The sequence below is a fragment of the Triticum urartu genome, chromosome 7A (genome assembly GCF_056163025.1).
Source record: "Triticum urartu cultivar PI428250 chromosome 7A, HENAU_Tu73, whole genome shotgun sequence".
In the NCBI taxonomy this organism is placed as follows: Eukaryota; Viridiplantae; Streptophyta; class Magnoliopsida; order Poales; family Poaceae; genus Triticum; species Triticum urartu.
The window spans coordinates 629828979-629847745 of record NC_141879.1 but is presented as its reverse complement, the minus strand read 5'-3'; the positions used below and the strand labels follow the sequence as shown (position 1 = coordinate 629847745).

The following is an 18767-nucleotide window of genomic DNA, read 5'->3' as shown; positions in this document are numbered from 1 at the left end:
CTTCCATCAGGATTTATGATATATGTGCTTGTTAGAGCCTCGTGTCTCCTGTACATGCGTGAAGCATAGTGAGGTAAAGCATATGAATATGATATGATGGATATGCTCAAATATTTTTTTCCCCGAAGGAACAGAAGAGTAACTAGCTGAGAAACTCAAATCTGCAGTTAATAAGCTTACCCTTCGCAAGTGTCTCCATCGATGTGTATGACAGGGATATCGCGGATGAGATGATAATCCTCCCCGGATTCAGCCGTGCATCTCCTGCTCAACTTAGGGCAGTCCTGAATTACAATTTTCTTAAGACAGGTGAAATCTCGAATGAAGCTCGGCAGCTTCTCAACCCCTTTGCAATCGCGAATCAGGACATGCTGAAGAGATGACACACAAGATTTGAAGCTCTCTGGAAAGCCCATGAGATTTGGAAGCTCAACGAGAGTAAGCACATGTAGGCTTCCCAGCCCACTCAAGGCTTCTACTGGTTCCATCAGATCAAGCTCTTGGCAGTTACTAATCACCAACTTCTCAAGCACACAGAGCTGCTTCATGGAAGAGGGGAGAGAAGCGAGCTTTGGGCAGTTGAAGATGAGCAACTCTCGGAGAGCAGTGAGGCTACCAAATCCTTCTGTGAGTGATATTAACTCAGTGCAGCCGCTCAGATATAGGAATGCCATGGAAGACCAACCACAAAACCCACTTTTTATTAAATTCTTTTGTTTTGACGTGAGGACCAAGAACGTAAGGTTGACAAGTTCATCCATACGTCCTGGTAGCTCCTCAAATTGGCTGCACCGGCCGGCCAAGATGAACTGTTTGTAGATTCACCAATCTGCATAAGGAATTCGGTAGGATTCTGATTTTCTTGTTCCATTGTAGATCTAGGCACCTCAGATGCCTCAAATTTGCAACTGAACTCGGTAGCTCTTCAAATTCAACAGAAGAGAAAATCAAGACACGCAGGAGTGTGAAAGTAGAGAATAGGTCCTCGAGGAAGGCTTTGCTCACGGTGCCATAATTGTATCTGCTTGCACAAGTTCTCACCTTACGTGCCCTTTTCAGCTGCTTAGGAAATTTCAGATCCACCTGAAAAGTCCTTGCGGTCCCACACTAGATGCCGAACTGTTTCAGACACTGCAACCTTTTCACAACTAACAATAGCACACTCATTTCTGGACACCGATATTGCTAGATCATGAACGAGATCATGCATTTTACATTTCTGAATGCTGCCATCGTAAAGAATATATTGGTCTTGTAAAAGGGATCTGTCAAGAAGTTCATGGAAGTATTTTGCTCCATTAGTTAACGCCTCGTGGCTTTCACTGCCCCCGTGCAACAACCCCAATGCCATCCAGAACATAACAAGGTGATTTGTAAACATATGGTAGTCCTTCGGAAAAGTTGATAGGCAAGAGAAAGACGCTCGCAGATGAGGTGGAAGTTCATCATAACTCAATTTTAATGCTGTCAAAATACCATTTATGCTTCCCTCAATGTTCCACAGTTTGTCTTCGTTGATGCGCCGCCATTCTTCAACATTTCGACTATTACACAACAGGGAACCCAGTGTCTTTGCTGCCAAAGGAACACCACAACATTTTTTAACAATGGAGTTCCCCAGTTTTAGCAAATCGGGGTCTTTTTCACTGCCATCTCTGAATGCGCACTGAACAAATACTTCCATACACTCATCATGTGGTAATTTTGCAACGTCATATTGTTCCAGGGTCTTCACCAGGGATGCAACATTTGAACTGCGCGTAGTGACTACAATCACACTTCCACTACCACCACTGGAAAGCAGGCTTCTCAACTCTTCCCAGTCAGAAACTTTATCATTCCACATGTCATCAAGTACAAGGAAAAATCTCTTCTCCTGTAAAATCCCACGCAACTTGCGATGTAACATTTCCAGGTTTAGTTCTTTGTTGCTTTCACCGCTACCAGATTGTATTATGTCATCTAAGATCTTGTGAAGATCAAATACATCAGAGACACATGCCCATAACTTCCTTTCAAACTTCTTGCTAGTCCGTGCATCATTGTATACCAACTTGGCCAATGCAGTTTTTCCTATGCCTCCCAAACCAACTATAGGAAGCACAGACAAAGAATTTGAGTTTGCAGCAGTCAATATAACTCTGACAATATTGTCTTTAGCGTCATCTCTTCCAATAATATATTTTTCATTAATAAAGGAATGTGTTTCCCTGTTACTGCACCTGGATACATGGCTATCAATTAGATGGCCTGTTAATCCAAATTTTGATCTGTTGGATGCTATGTCATCAAGTTTTTCACGGACATCTCTTATCATGTGGCTCAATTTGAATGGAAAAGCAAGCATGTGGGTCATTCGAGCGAAGAATCCTGTATGAACCTTTTGCTCTAGAGCTCGGGTGGCCACGCCATCCAGAACATCATCTATGTCGTAGACTGCATCCTTCAAATTGTCTAACCACTCTTTAAGAGCATAAGAAGTTGACTGTTTGCCCTCGGCATCTTCAAGAACACCACAGATGGAACTCAGTGACCTTTCCAACTTTCCAAGCTCTTTCTTGATATTCCAGGACGACTTGAACTCATTAACGGCCCATTCACTGCCAGAAGATGTGGCCTTTCGGAGAACTGAGATTGCAAGGCTTGATATAATCACCTCTGCCATATTGGATATCTGGGCAATAAAGCACAAAGGAGCTGCACATAGAATATCATCAGATTTGCTTTACTATTTTTCTCTGTATACTGCATTTAATATTCACAGTAAAAAAAAACTGTCATTTCATACATAGTTAGCTAGAACATAACATATATCTCTCCTTGATGCCTCTGCAAAACAAAATGATACTTGCACACTTTTGGGAGGCACATGCCACAAAAGGAAAAAGTGCACAAATTTTTTGCAAATGCAGACAGAGGTGAAACACATTTTTTATATATAAAAAAGGACATCATCCCTGATTTCACTAAAGAAACCATTGAGCATGACAATAGTTCAGGGCCTCAGGCCACAAAAGATGGTAAAATGCAACTGAACTGAAGAACATAACCATCCTCCATACAGCACTACGACTTGGAATAAAACAACGACACTAGAAGGCCAGGACTACACACAAACACAAGCATACATCAACCACCACTGGCGACCATGGAAACCATCGTCCTTGGAAATATGTCCTGTTCCCTCGCTTGTCTGTATCCCTGTAGGACACCTCCTAAGCCACTGGTTTCTGTAATGGCCTAAAAGACACTAGTAGGATCATCAGGTATGGTTTGTGTTGACATACGAATAGTATCTTTGTCTTTCACAGCCCAAGAGAGTTGCTGCAGACCTGCACCTCCCAAATAGCTCAAAAAATTGTTTTGAGGGTGGAGAATGACATTTCCAGCCTTCGCTAGGATGATCAGGATATGTAGGAGTTAAAGCAAAGCCAAAAGGCGCACCAAGAAGCACGCCATCACCATTTATATCATGCTAATAGGCATCGACAAAGGAGTTGATCATATAATTCGTTGCTTGGACAAAAGCAACACTTGATGTCTCTCTCCTGGTTTCTAACCCAATATAGTACGTTACCCTTTTTAAATAAAGAGTAGGTTACCCTTGGCTGAACTTGTAATACTTAGGCTGGTCACAATGGACGAGAACATAAGCTAGTAACTTACACACTTCCCTAGACTATGTTACTACCTCTATAGTGGGTAGGAATATCTATGTAGTGTCATGCAACGATGTATTTATTAGGTTATAGACTCATTGTTTCTTGGAGTGTGTGATGTACCGGTAACTTAGCTAGTTACCACAAGCACCTCTCTCTTCATTAAATATGTGCCACATAAGCAAAGTTGTATTGGAGTGTGTGATGTTACTCCTAAGTTCCTCCCCATTGTGACCAGCCTTATGTGTAGAGAAAGCCATACAAAGACCTAAATGCAAAAGTAACTGAAACTCTGGTTGTCTGAAGAAATGAAGATGGGTGCAGAAAACTTTTAGCATATAAAGATCTACAACCCACTTTTCAAACCAACTTGCCTCAGTCATCAGTCAGAAGATAAGCACTCCCAATTCATCCACATCATAGTTTCAAAAAAAAATCATCCACATCATTATGTCTGCATACCAAACGACTAATAAGTTACTACCCCGTCTCATAATGTATGGGACGGAGGGAGTAATTTCCAGTGGTCTTTGATCTTTTTGCCAAAGAAGTTTGTCCCGATGAATATTTATTTCATTTCTACCTAGTTACCTACATTTGGCAAACTAAGAATCGCCCTCCTGAAAGTGGAGAGTTATACTTACTAGTTGTCAAACCCGTTTCGTCGACCACCGGCGATGCCTCGGACGCGGCGACTCCTACGCGCCAATGTCACGCCATGGATGGAAGTTCATGGAAGTATAGATGCCGTTAGGGCCACCGCCGGCCGGCTAGCTATGCCGCAAGAGCCGGCACCGCATCCGGCTGAGTGCCCCCACCAGGCCTCCACGGCTCCACCCATGGGCCGCAGCGCGCGCAGAGCCGAGTCTCCGCCCGCCGGACAGGTTCGGTGTTCGGGAGGTCCTCCATCCGCCAGATCCGAATCAGATGGAGGGAGCCGCTCCGACGACGCCGGCGGCGAGGGAAGGGGAGGGTGGAGGGTAGCAAGGTTTTGGTTAGGGCATCTCCAGCCGTTGGTCCTCCTAGGACGCATAAAAATCGCCTCCTGGGGGCGAGCCGGCGATACACTCGGCGCTGGGGCGGTTTTGCGCCCAGTCGTCGCCCCCAGCTCGCCCCCAGGCGCTGAAATTGGCCCAATTTCGGCGAATAAAGGACCCATATGGGCGAGAATAGGCCCATATTTGGCGTGGTTTCGCCGTGTCTCGGCGTTCAATTATCAACACAATTATTTCTTATCACATATTTCATCACAGAAAAATCAAATACTTCAACAAAATAGTACAACAACAAATAGTTCAATACAAATTATATAGTTCAACAAATAAAAACTCGTATTTCATCACACAGCGTCCCCCTTGAGCCTCCATAGGTGCTCAATCAGATCTTTCTGCAGTTGATGATGCACCTGTGGGTCTCGAATCTCCTGACGCATACTGAGATAGACAGTCCAAGTTGCCGGTAGCTGGTGATCAACTTCGGCTAGAGGACCCTGCCTATAGTATGGTTCAGTGTCAAACACTGGGTCTTCTTGCTCGCTCTCGATGATCATGTTGTGCAAGATGACACAGCAAGTCATAATCTCCCACATTTGATCTTTGGGCCAGGTCTGAGCGGGGTACCGAACAACAGCAAATCGAGATTGGAGCACACCAAATGCCCGCTCGACATCCTTCCTGCAAGCCTCCTGAAACTTCGCAAACCAGGCGTTCTTGCCTCCTGCCACAGGGTTTGAGATCGTCTTCACAAATGTCGACCATCTCGGATAGATGCCGTCAGCTAGATAGTACCCCTTGTTGTATTGGTGCCCATTGATCTCGAAGTTCACCAGAGGAGAATGGTCCTCAACGAGCTTGGCAAAAATAGGAGAGCACTGCAGCACGTTGATGTCATTGTGAGTTCCTGGCATATCAAAGAAGGAGTGCCAAATCCAGAGGTCCTGTGTGGCTACCGCATCAAGCACCACACTGCAACCGCCTTTGGCGCCTTTGTACATCCCCTGCCAACCAAATGGGCAGTTCTTCCATTTCCAATGCATGCAGTCGATGCTTCCAAGCATCCCAGAAAATCCTCTTGCTGCATTCTGGGCTAGGATCCGAGCAGTGTCTTCTGCATTGGGTGTTCTCAAGTATTGTGGCCCAAACACTGCCACCACTGCCCGACAGAACTTGTAGAAACACTCTATGCTGGTGGACTTGGCCATGCGCCCATAGTCGTCGATTGAATCACTGGGAGCTCCATATGCAAGCATCCTCATCGCTGTCGTGCACTTCTGGATGGAGGTGAATCCAAGAGCGCCAGTGCAATCCATCTTGCACTTGAAGTAGTTGTCGAACTCCCGGATGGAATTCACAATCCTGAGGAAGAGCTTTCGGCTCATCCGATAATGGCGCCGAAATGTTCTCTCGCCATGAAGTGGAGCATTGGCGAAGTAGTCGGAGTAGAGCATGCAGTAGTCTTGGAGACGATGCCGGTTCTTTGCTTTCACTCGCCCCGACGCCGAGCCACCTCGCTGCGGATTTTCATTGCTCGCCAGCAGCTGGGCGAGGGCGGCGAGCACCATGAGATGCTCTTCTTCCTGGACGTCGGCCGCGGCTTCCTCCTCCAGCAGCGCGGCGAGCTCTTCCTCCTCATCCGAGTCCATCGCCGAGACAGGCAAAACGCCGAACACCTTGCGCTCGGTGGGCGTGTACCCGCCGTTAAACCGCGCCTCCGCGGCCGGAAACGGCGGCCGGAAACGCCCAGCTGCTGTGGGAGGGGCTGCCGCGGCGAAGCGCTGCTATTTTCCGACGGGGAATGGCTATCTACCGGAGTAGGGCGACGGCCGTCGCCGGGATATAGCTAGTGGTGGCCGAGGGCGCGGGGGGTGCGAGGCGAGTCGGGGAAAGAAAACCTTGACTTTTCCCCTATCGGTGTGGGCCAAGCGTGCTTTTCCCTAGCGCCGGAGCCCCCAACAGCTCCCCAGCGCGCCGGGTTCGGCCTGTGACCGCCGGGCGGAAAAAAGGTCCGAACCAGCGATTTTTGGCGTCCTGGGGGCGCGACTGGGCCGTTTTTTCGGCGCCGGCGCCAAAAAGTGGCCTGGGGGACCTGCTGGGGGCCCGGCTGGAGATGCCCTTACAGTCGAAATTTCAAGATTCCCCGTGGTTACCGCGATTTTCGTTCCCTTCGTTAAATCCCCATACCAAGCAAAAAATATTAAATTGAATTTAAACGCTCAATTTATAATAAAGTATGTAGGATTTAATTAATGACATGAGAGTTGATGCTGACATGTTGATAGCAACCTAGTTCCTGTTTTGAAAGGTCTCTGATTCGAATGTTCGTTCATTCGCTTATTTAAATTCAAAATTCAATTATAAAATTCGTTTAAAATATTCTCGGTATTTCTCGATAACCATGATAACCACATTTATCAGTCTCTCTCGGTAAAATTCACTCATTCAATAACCAAAACCTTGGAAGGTAGTCCTATGACTTGGCTCTAGGCGATTGTGCACTTCCGTTCTCACAGTGAAGGAGAGCCTCTTGCCGCTCTACTCCCTTCATCCAAAAATACTTTATCGTAAAAATTGATAAAAATAAATGTATTTAAAACTAAAATACGTTTAGATACAACATTTTTCTTTTTTTTAGAGTGATACATCCATTTTGTTCAAAAAACAAGTATTATTTGTTATAAAAATGATAAAACAGATGTATTTAAACTAAAATACATCTAAACACATTAACTTTTTTGATAAGTATTTTCGGACGGAGGATGGGTTCTCTGCAATTTTCCTTTTCTTACCTGGCATTCATCAAAACTTTAGTTGTCTTACTTTTGTTTTCGAATCTTCCTCTTCATTGTGTTAAACATTATTGAATATTTTGCTAACATGCAAAGCTTTGTAACGGAAAAGGATCCGTTCGGACAAAAAGACAAAATAAATGTCCCAAAGTGCTTTAAAAAATTGCCTTCTTGCATTCTTCTTGTTTTATTTTCGGACCTACACGAACGTTTTTTCACCATCCAATTTTGGATGTTGGTAAAACATTCAACAATGTTTGTCTAAAAAAACTAGATTTTCTTTAAAATATACTTTTTCTAATTTTGCTTGTTGGTAAAACATTCAACAATGGTAGATATTCATCCCGTCTCGTTCAGTAAACGTCCCCCGGCTTTGAATAGGCGCGCACATTGGGGACACGGAGTGGCGGCGCCCTAGGCCGGCAAGTCACTTCAATGCCGGTGTCAGTGATATGTCACGTCCGCTCTAGAAAGGCGTCAATGCGAAGCGGCCGCTCTAGGGCGGCATGAATGCGGGCAGCTGACTTCGGGCAGGAAAGCGAGCGGGCGAGGGGGAGGGTTTTGGCTGGGCCATGTTTGTCGGACGCTTGCGTGGCAGCGGTCCGGACGCACACAGAGCTCCTTGCTTCTAGTTTTCGGAAAAAATGATACCCGGGCAGCCGAGCGGATCGATATAGGACCGCGTTGGATAACAAAACATGTCCGGACCGCACGGTTGCGGGCGGTTTGAGGGTCCATGTTGACAATGCACTTAGTTAGTCTAAAATCCGCCAGCCTCAGTTTTTTAAAGATGCTCATACGAATAGGATGTATGTACCTATGTGCGTTCACAAGGATGTGTGCGTATGCTTGTATTTTTTATTTTATTTTATTTTAGGATCAAACCAGCTACAACTTAAGTAACAATGGAAGAGCTATTACAGTCCTCTATGAGGATGCTCCTTAAGGAAGGAGGGACATCGTCAAAAATAAAGAGGTCTCCCTGTCTTCTTGCTAGAGCAGCAAGCTCATGTGCCAGTTTATTGCTGGATCTTCTCACACTACTGAAGGTCACTTCTTTGAAAACATTCATGAAGTGCCTCACTTCCATGACTAGGGGAAAAGAGCCGACAGATAACTTGCTCTGTTATTCAGCATTGAGATGACTGAAGCACAGTCTGATTCCACACAAACTGGCCCCCTATAGTATTTGCTTAATACTGAGAGTCCGTGTGCAACAGCAGCCATTTCAGCTTCTTCTGGGTCCTTGCATGCCTGCAGTCGCTGCCCACATGCTAATGCAACCACACCCTGGTGTGTTCTGACGATGGTTCCAGCCACAGTGTCGCCAGTATTGGTTAGGAACGCTGCATTAGAGTTTAATTTCCATATGCCTTCCGGTGGCGGTTCCCATTTGCTCCTCTCTGTATATGGGCTTCGTTGCCGTCCTTGCTGATAGGTCTGCTTCCAATTCCTCACGGGTACTATTATTTTGGTCGTTCCACAAGCACTGCTCCTGGGGCTTCTTGCCATTTCTAATCTCCGCGCGGCGCGCCTCAACAGAGCCAGGTTTCTGAAGGCCGACCAGGTGACCGTCCACCTCGTCTACAGTGGGTTCAGTTCCTATCAGATTCAATTCCTCATCTACAGTGTATGCTTGTATTTAAGCGTCTGGTCTATATAGATGCTTGCATTGCAAAGGCCGCAAGTGTATCTGGATCAATGACATCCCGAAAATAAAAGTGAGAATTTGGCTTTGTAACACTTGTGGGAATGCTCTCTCTCGGTGGTTACAAATAAATTCCTGTATTGGAGGGGGGAAATTCATCCAATCAAACATATTGGTAAAATTATTTGTGTTTTCTATGCTATCAAACTTTTTTTTCATTGAAATTCCTGTAGTTTTAATCGCACGGGATTCAAGAGGACATGGCAGTCTAATAATGTATTTTGCTTATTCATGTGTTTTCAGAATCTTGCAAACGAAAGAGGCCCTAAAAAGGAGGTCCAAATGGATTGTAAAATTTGGGACGCCCAAACGAGTGAACTATACTTTTCCTAGCAAGCAAGCTGTCAATGAAAGCAAAAACGTCTCAAAATGTTTTTTCTAGGGTTTCTTGAGAGATGCAATCAGGAGGCGACTTGCATCCCCTTGAGCAGCCGCGCTGTCAAGAGTTCCCCTAGCCTCAGTTGGCCGCTATGGTAGCAGGGATGAGGGAACCCATGAAGAAAATATGCCCTAGAGGCAATAATAAAGTTGTTATTTATATTCCCTTATATCATGACAAATGTTTATTATTCATGCTAGAATTGTATTAACCGGAAACTTAGTACAAGTGTGAATACATAGACAAACAAAGTGTCACTAGCTTGCATCTACTTGACTAGCTCGTTGAATCAATGATGGTTACGTTTCCTAACCATAGACATAAGTTGTCATTTGATTAACGAGATCACATCATTAGAGAATGATGTGATTGACTTGATCCATCCGTTAGCTTAGCACGATGATTGTTTAGTTTGTTGCTATTGCTTTCTCCATAACTATACATGTTCCTATGACTATGAGATCATGCAACTCCCGAATACCGGAGGAACACTTTGTGTGCTACCAAACGTCACAACGTAACTGGGTGATTATAGAGGTGCTCTACAGGTGTCTCCAATGTTGTTTGTTGAGTTGGCATGGATCAAGATTTGGATTTGTCACTCCGATTATCTAAGAGGTATCTCTGGGGCCCTCTCGGTAATGTACATCACAATAAGCCTTGCAAGCAATGTAGCTAATGAGTTAGTTACGGGATGTAAAATTACGGAACGAGTAAAGAGACTTGCCGGTAACGAGATTGAACTAGGTATTGGGATACCGACGATCGAATCTTAGGCAAGTAACATGCCGATGACAAAGGGAACATCGTATGTTGTTATGCGGTTTGACCGATAAAGATCTTCGTAGAATATGTAGGAACCAATATGAGCATCCAGGTTCCACTATTGGTTATTGACCGGAGATGAGTCTCGGTCATGTCTACATAGTTCTCGAACCTGTAGGGTCCGCACGCTTAACGTTCGGTGACGATCGATATTATGAGTTTATGTGTTTTGATGTACTGAAGGTAATTTGGAGTCCCGGATTTGATCACGGACATGACGAGGAGTCTCGAAATGGTTGAGACATAAAGATCAATATATTGAACGGCTATATTGTTGGGGAACGTAGTAATTTCAAAAATTTCCCTACGCACACGCAAGATCATGGTGATGCATGTTGGGGAACGTAGCAATAATTCAAAAAAAATTCCTACGTGTCACCAAGATCAATATATGGAGTCATCTAGCAACGAGGGAGGAGTGGATCTACATACCCTTATAGATCGCGCGCGGAAGCGTTCAAGAGAACGGGGTTGATGGAGTCGTACTCGTCGTGATCCAAATCACCGATGATCCTAGCGCCGAACGGACGGCACCTCCGCGTTCAACACACGTACGGAGCAGCGACGTCTCCTCCTTCTTGATCCAGCAAGGGGGGAGGAGAGGTTGATGGAGATCCAGCAGCACGACGGCGTGGTGGTGGAAGTAGCGGGATTCCAACAGGGCTTCGCCAAGCGCTGCGGGAGGAGGGAGATGTGTCATGGGAGGGAGAGGGAGGCGCGAGGGCTCAGGTATGGCTGCCCTCCCTTTCCCCACTATATATAGGGCCAAGGGAGAGGGGGGCGCAGCCTTTGGCCCTTCCTCCAAGGAAGGGTGCGGCCAGGGAGGAGTCCCTCCTCCCCAAGGCACCTCGGAGGTGCCTTCCCCTTTTAGGACTCTTCCTTTCCCTCTTCTCTTGGCGCATGGGCCTCTTGGGGCTGGTGCCCTTGGCCCATATAGGCCAAGGTGCACCCCCTACAGCCCATGTGGCCCCCCGGGGCAGGTGGCCCCACCCGGTGGACCCCCGGGACCCTTCCGGTGGTCCCGGTACAATACCGGTGACCCCGAAACTTGTCCCGATGGCCGAAATAGCACTTCCTATATATAATTCTTTACCTCCGGACCATTCCGGAACTCCTCGTGATGTCTGGGATCTCATCCGGGACTCCGAACAACTTTCGGGTTACCGCATACTAATATCTCTATAACCCTAGCGTCACCGAACCTTAAGTGTGTAGACCCTACGGGTTCGGGAGACATGCAGACATGACCGAGATGACTCTCCGGTCAATAACCAACAGCGGGATCTAGATACCCATGTTGGCTCCCACATGTTCCACGATGATCTCATCGGATGAACCACGATGTCAAGGACTTAATCAATCCCGTATACAATTCCCTTTGTCTATCGGTACGACACTTGCCCGAGATTCGATCGTCGGTATCCCGATACCTTGTTCAATCTCGTTACCGGCAAGTCTCTTTACTCGTTCCGTAACACATCATCCCGTGATCAACTCCTTGATCACATTGTGCACATTATGATGATGTCCTACCGAGTGGGCCCAGAGATACCTCTCCGTTTACACGGAGTGACAAATCCCAGTCTCGATTCGTGCCAACCCAACAGACACTTTCGGAGATACCTGTAGTGTACCTTTATAGCCACCCAGTTACGTTGTGACGTTTGGCACACCCAAAGCACTCCTACGGTATCCGGGAGTTGCACAATCTCATGGTCTAAGGAAATTATACTTGACATTAGAAAAGCTTTAGCATACGAACTACATGATCTTGTGCTAGGCTTAGGATTGGGTCTTGTCCATCACATCATTCTCCTAATGATGTGATCCCATTATCAATGACATCCAATGTCCATGGTCAGGAAACCGTAACCATCTATTGATCAACGAGCTAGTCAACTAGAGGCTTACTAGGGACATGGTGTTGTCTATGTATCCACACATGTATCTGAGTTTCCTATCAATACAATTCTAGCATGGATAATAAACGATTATCATGAACAAGGAAATATAATAATAACTAATTTATTATTGCCTCTAGGACATATTTCCAACAGTCTCCCACTTGCACTAGAGTCAATAATCCAGTTCACATCGATATGTGATTAACACTCAAGGTCACATCCCCATGTGACTAACACCCAAAGAGTTTACTAGAGTCAATAATCTAGTTCACATTACCATGTGATTAACACTCGATGAGTTCTGGGTTTGAACATGTTATGCTTGTGAGAGATGTTATAGTCAACGGGTCTGAATCTTTCAGATCCGTATGTACTTCGCAAATCTCTATGTCATCTTGTAGATGCAGCTACTACGCTATATTTGGAGCCATTTCAAATAACTGTTCTACTATACGAATCCAGTTTACTACTCAGAATAATCTGGATTAGTGTCAAAGTTTGCATCGGCATAACCCTTTACGACGAACTCTTTTACCACCTCCATAATCGAGAAAATTCCTTAGTCCACTAGTTACTAAGGATAACTTCGACCGCTGTCCTGTGATCCATTCTTAGATCACTCTTATACCCCTTGACTAACTCATGGCAAGGCACACTTCAGGTGCGGTACACAGCATAGCATACTGTAGAGAGCCTATGATAAAAGCATAGGGGACGACCTTCGTCCTTCCTCTTTCTTCTGCCGTGGTCGAGCTTTAAGTCTTAACTTCATACCTTACAACTCAGGCAAGAACTCATTCTTTGACTGATCCATCTTGAACACCTTTAAGATCATGTCAAGGTATGTGCTCATTTGAAAGTACCATTAAGCGTTTTGATCTATCCTTATAGATCTTGATGCTCAATGTTCAAGTAGCTTAATCCAGGCTTTCCATTGAAAAACACTTTTCAAATAACCCTATATGCTTTCCAGAAATTCTACATCATTTCTGATCCATAATATGTCAACAACATATACTCATCAGAAATTCTATAGTGCTCCCACTCACTTCTTTGGAAATACAAGTTTCTCATAAACTTTGTATACACCCAAAACTTTGATCATCTTATCAAAGCATACATTCCAACTCCGAGATGCTTACTCCAGTCCCTAGAAGGATTGCTGGAGCTTTGCATACTTATTAGCATCTTTCAGGATTGACAAAACCTTCCGGTTTGTATCACATACAACCTTTCCTCAAAAAAAACGTTGAGGAAACAATGTTTTGACATCCTATCTGCAAGATTTCATAAATAATGCAGTAATCGCTAATATAATTCCAACAGACTCTTAGCATCGCTACGAGTGAGAAAGTCTCATCGTAGTCAACTCCTTGAACTTGTCGGAAAACATCTTAACGACAAGTCGAGCTTTCTTAATGGTGGAATTTACCATCATTGTCCGTCTTCCTTTTAAAATCCATCTGTACTCAACAGCCTCACGACCATCGAGTTGTTCTGTCAAAGTCTACACTTTGTTTCCATACATGGATCCTCTCTCAGATTTTATGGCCTCAAGCCATTTATCGGAATCCGGGCCCACCATCGCTTCTCCATAGCTCGTAGGTTCATTGTTGTCTAGCAACATGACTTCCAAGACAGGATTACGTACCACTCTGAAGTAGTATGCATCCTTGTCATCCCACGAGGTTTGGTAGTGACTTGATCTGAAGTTTCATGATCACTATCATAAGCTTCCACTTCAATTGGTGTAGGTGCCACAGGAACAACTCCTTGTGCTCTGCCACACACTAGTTGAAGAGACGGTTCAATAACCTCATCAAGTCTCCACCATCCTCCCACTCAATTCTTTCGAGAGAAACTTTTCCTCGAGAAAGGACCCGATTCTAGAAACAATCCCTTATTGCTTTCGGATCTGAGACAGGAGGTATACCCAACTGTTTTGGGTGTCCTATGAAGATGCATTTATCCTCTTTGGGTTCGAGCTTATCAGCCTGAAACTTTTTCACATAAGCATCGCAGCCCCAAACTTCTAAGAAATGACAGCTTAGGTTTCTCTAAACCATAGTTCATATGGTGTCATCTCATCAGAATTACGTGGTGCCCTATTTAAAGTGAATGTAGTTGTCTTTAATGCCTAACCCATAAAATATCGTGGTAATTCGATAAGAGACATCATGGTATGCATCATATCCAATAGGGTGCAGTTATGATGTTCGGACACACCATCACACTATGGTGTTCCAGGCTGTATTAGTTGTGAAACAATTTCCACAATGTCTTAATTCTGTGCCAAACTCGTAATTCAGATATTCATCTCTATGATCATATCATAGATATTTTATCCTCTTGTCACGACGATCTTTCAACTTCACCCTGAAATTACTTGAACCTTTCAATAATTCAGACTCGTGATTCATCAAGTAAATGTACTCAACATCTACTCAAATCACCTATGAAGTAAGAACATAACGATATCCACTACACGCCTCAGCACTCATTGGACTGCACACATCAAAATGTATTACTTCCAATAAGTTGCTTTCTAGTTCCATTTTACTGAAAACGAGGCTTTCAGTCATCTTGCCCATGTGGTATGATTTGCATGTCTCAAGTGATTCAAAATCAAGTGAGTCCAAACGGTCCATTTGCATGGAGTTTCTTCATGCATATACACCAATAGACATGGCTCGCATGTCTCAAACTTTTCAAAAACGAGTGAGCCCAAAGATCCATCAACATGGAGCTTCTTCATGCGTTTTACACCGATATGACTTACGTGGCAGTGCCACAAGTAGGTGGTACTATCATTACTATCCTATATCTTTTGGCATGAACATGTGTATCACTACGATCGAGATTCAATAAACCATTCATTTCAGGTGTAAGGCCATTGAAGGTATTATTCAAATAAACAGAGTAACCATTATTCTCTTTAAATGAATTACCGTATTGAGATAGACATAATCCAATCATGTCTATGCTCAACGCAAACACCAATCTCGATGGTAGAGGGAGCGTGCGATGCTTGATCATATCAACATTGGAAACACTTCCAACACATATCGTCAGCTCACCTTTAGCTAGTCTCCGTTTATTCCGTAGCTTTTATTTCGAGTTACTAACACTTAGCAACCGAACCGGTATCTAATACCCTGGTGCTACTAGGAGTACTAGTAAAGTACACATTAACACAATGTATATCCAAAATACTTCTATCAACCTTGCCAGCCTTCTCATCTACCAAGTATCTAGGGTAATTCTGCTCCAGTGGTTGTTCCCCTTATTACAGAAGCACTTAGTCTCGGGTTTGGGTTCAACCTTGGGTTTCTTCACTAGAGCAGCAGCTGATTTGCCCTTTCATGAAGTATCCCTTCTTGCCCTTGCCCTTCTTGAAACTAGTGGTTTCACCAACCACCAACAATTGATGCTCCTTCTTGATTTCTACTTTTGTGGTGTCAAACATCGCGAATATCTCAAGGATCATCATATATGTCCCTGATATATTATAGTTCATCACGAAGCTCTAGCAGCTTGGTGGTAATGACTTCGGAGAAACATCACTATCTCATCTGGAAGATCAACTCCCACTCGATTCAAATGATTGTTGTACTCAGACAATCTGAGCACAAGTTCAACAATCGAGCTTTTCTCCCTTAGTTTGCAGGCTAAGAAAATCGTCGGAGGTCTTATACCTCTTGACGTGGGCACGAGCCTGAAATCCCAATTTCAGCCCTCGAAACATCTCATATGTTTCGCGACGTTTTAACACGTCTTCGGTGCCTCAATTCTAAACCGTTTAACTGAACTATCACGTAGTTATCAAAATGTGTATGTCAGATGTTCGCAACATCCATAGACAACGTTCGAGGTTCAGCACACTGAGCGGTGCATTAAGGACATAAGCCTTCTATGAAGCAATGAGGACAAACCTCAGTTTACGGACCTAGTCCGCATAATTACTACTATCAACTTTCAACTAAAATTTTCTCTAGGAACATATCTAAACAGTAGAACTGAAGCGCGAGCTACGAAATAATTTGCGAAGACCTTTTGACTATGTTCAGGATAATTAAGTTCATCTTATGAACTCCCACTCAGATAGACATCCCTCTAGTCATCTAAGTGATTACATGATCTGAGTCAACTAGGCCGTGTCCGATCATCACGTGAGACGGACTAGTCATCATCGGTGAACATCTTCATGTTGATCGTATCTACCATACGACTCATGCTCGACCTTTCGGTCTCTTGTGTTCCGAGGCCATGTCTGTACATGCTAGGCTCGTCAAGTCAACCTAAGTGTTTCGCGTGTGTAAATCTGGCTTACACCCATTGTATGTGAACGTAAGAATCTATCACACCCGATCATCACGTGGTGCTTCGAAACGACGAACTTTCGCAACGGTGCACAGTTAGGGGGGACACCTTCTTGAAATTTTAGTGAGGGATCATCTTATTTACTACCGTCGTTCTAAGTAAACAAGATGTATAAACATGATAAACATCACATGCAATCAAATAATAGTGACATGATATGGCCAATATCATATAGCTCCTTTGATCTCCATCTTGGGGCTCCATGATCATCTTGTCACCGGCATGACACCATGATCTCCATCATCATGATCTCTATCATCGTGTCTTCATGAAGTTGTCTCGTCAACTATTACTTCTACTACTATAGCTAACGGTTAGCTGTAAAGTAAAGTAATTACATGACGTTTATGTTGACACGCAGGTCATAAATAAATTAAGACAACTCCTATGGCTCCTGCCGGTTGTCATACTCATCGACATGCAAGTCGTGATTCCTATTACAAGAACATGATCAATCTCATACATCACATATATCATTCATCACATCCTTTTGGCCATATCACATCACATAGCATACCCTGCAAAAACAAGTTAGACGTCCTCTAATTGTTGTTTGCATGTTTTACGTGGCTGCTATGGGTTTCTAGCAAGAACGTTTCTTACCTACGCAAAAACCACAACGTGATATGCCAATTGCTATTTACCCTTCATAAGGACCCTTTTCATCGAATCCGATCCGACTAAAGTGGGAGAGACAGACACCCGCCAGCCACCTTATGCAACTAATGCATGTCAGTCGGTGGAACCGGTCTCACGTAAGCGTATGTGTAAGGTTGGTCTGGGCCGCTTCATCCCATGATGCCGCCGAATCAAGATAAGACTAGTAACGGCAAGTAAATTGACAAAATCAATGCCCACAACTACTTTGTGTTCTACTCGTGCATAGAAACTACGCATAGACCTAGCTCATGATGCCACTGTTGGGGAACGTAGCAATTAAAAAATTCCTACGTGTCACCAAGATCAATATATGGAGTCATCTAGCAACGAGGGAGGAGTGGATCTACATACCCTTGTAGATCGCGTGCGGAAGCGTTCAAGAGAACGGGGTTGATGGAGTCGTACTCGTCGTGATCCAAATCACCGATGATCCTAGCGCTGAACGGACGGCACCTCCGCGTTCAACACACGTACGGAGCAGCGACGTCTCCTCCTTCTTGATCCATCAAGGGGGGAGGAGAGGTTGATGGAGATCCAGCAGCACGACGGCGTGGTGGTGGAAGTAGCGGGATTCCAACAGGGCTTCGCCAAGCGCTGCGGGAGGAGGGAGATGTGTCATGGGAGGGAGAGGGAGGCGCCAGGGCTCAGGTATGGCTGCCCTCCCTTTCCCCACTATATATAGGGCCAAGGGAGAGGGGGGCGCAGCCTTTGGCCCTTCCTCCAAGGAAGGGTGCGGCCAGGGAGGAGTCCCTCCTCCCCAAGGCACCTCGGAGGTGCCTTCCCCTTTTAGGACTCTTCCTTTCCCTCTTCTCTTGGCGCATGGGCCTCTTGGGGCTGGTGCCCTTGGCCCATATAGGCCAAGGCGCACCCCCTACAGCCCATGTGGCCCCCCGGGGCAGGTGGCCCCACCCGGTGGACCCCCGGGACCCTTCCGGTGGTCCCGGTACAATACCGGTGACCCCGAAACTTGTCCCGATGGCCGAAATAGCACTTCCTATATATAATTCTTTACCTCCGGACCATTCCGGAACTCCTCGTGATGTCTGGGATCTCATCCGGGACTCCGAACAACTTTCGGGTTACCGCATACTAATATCTCTATAACCCTAGCGTCACCGAACCTTAAGTGTGTAGACCCTACGGGTTCGGGAGACATGCAGACATGACCGAGATGACTCTCCGGTCAATAACCAACAGCGGGATCTGGATACCCATGTTGGCTCCCACATGTTCCACGATGATCTCATCGGATGAACCACGATGTCAAGGACTTAATCAATCCCGTATACAATTCCCTTTGTCTATCGGTACGACACTTGCCCGAGATTCGATCGTCGGTATCCCGATACCTTGTTCAATCTCGTTACCGGCAAGTCTCTTTACTCGTTCCGTAACACATCATCCCGTGATCAACTCCTTGATCACATTGTGCACATTATGATGATGTCCTACCGAGTGGGCCCAGAGA

General features: G+C 45.1%; 1 long non-coding RNA gene and 1 pseudogene across 2 annotated transcripts in view; both read right to left on the bottom strand.

The window, feature by feature from the left end:
* Positions 1-18767, bottom strand: part of LOC125549158 (uncharacterized) — a 55819-nt gene that overhangs the window by 19226 nt on the left and 17826 nt on the right. The window lies entirely within an intron of this gene.
* Positions 177-2665, bottom strand: LOC147960798 (putative disease resistance protein RGA1; annotated as a pseudogene).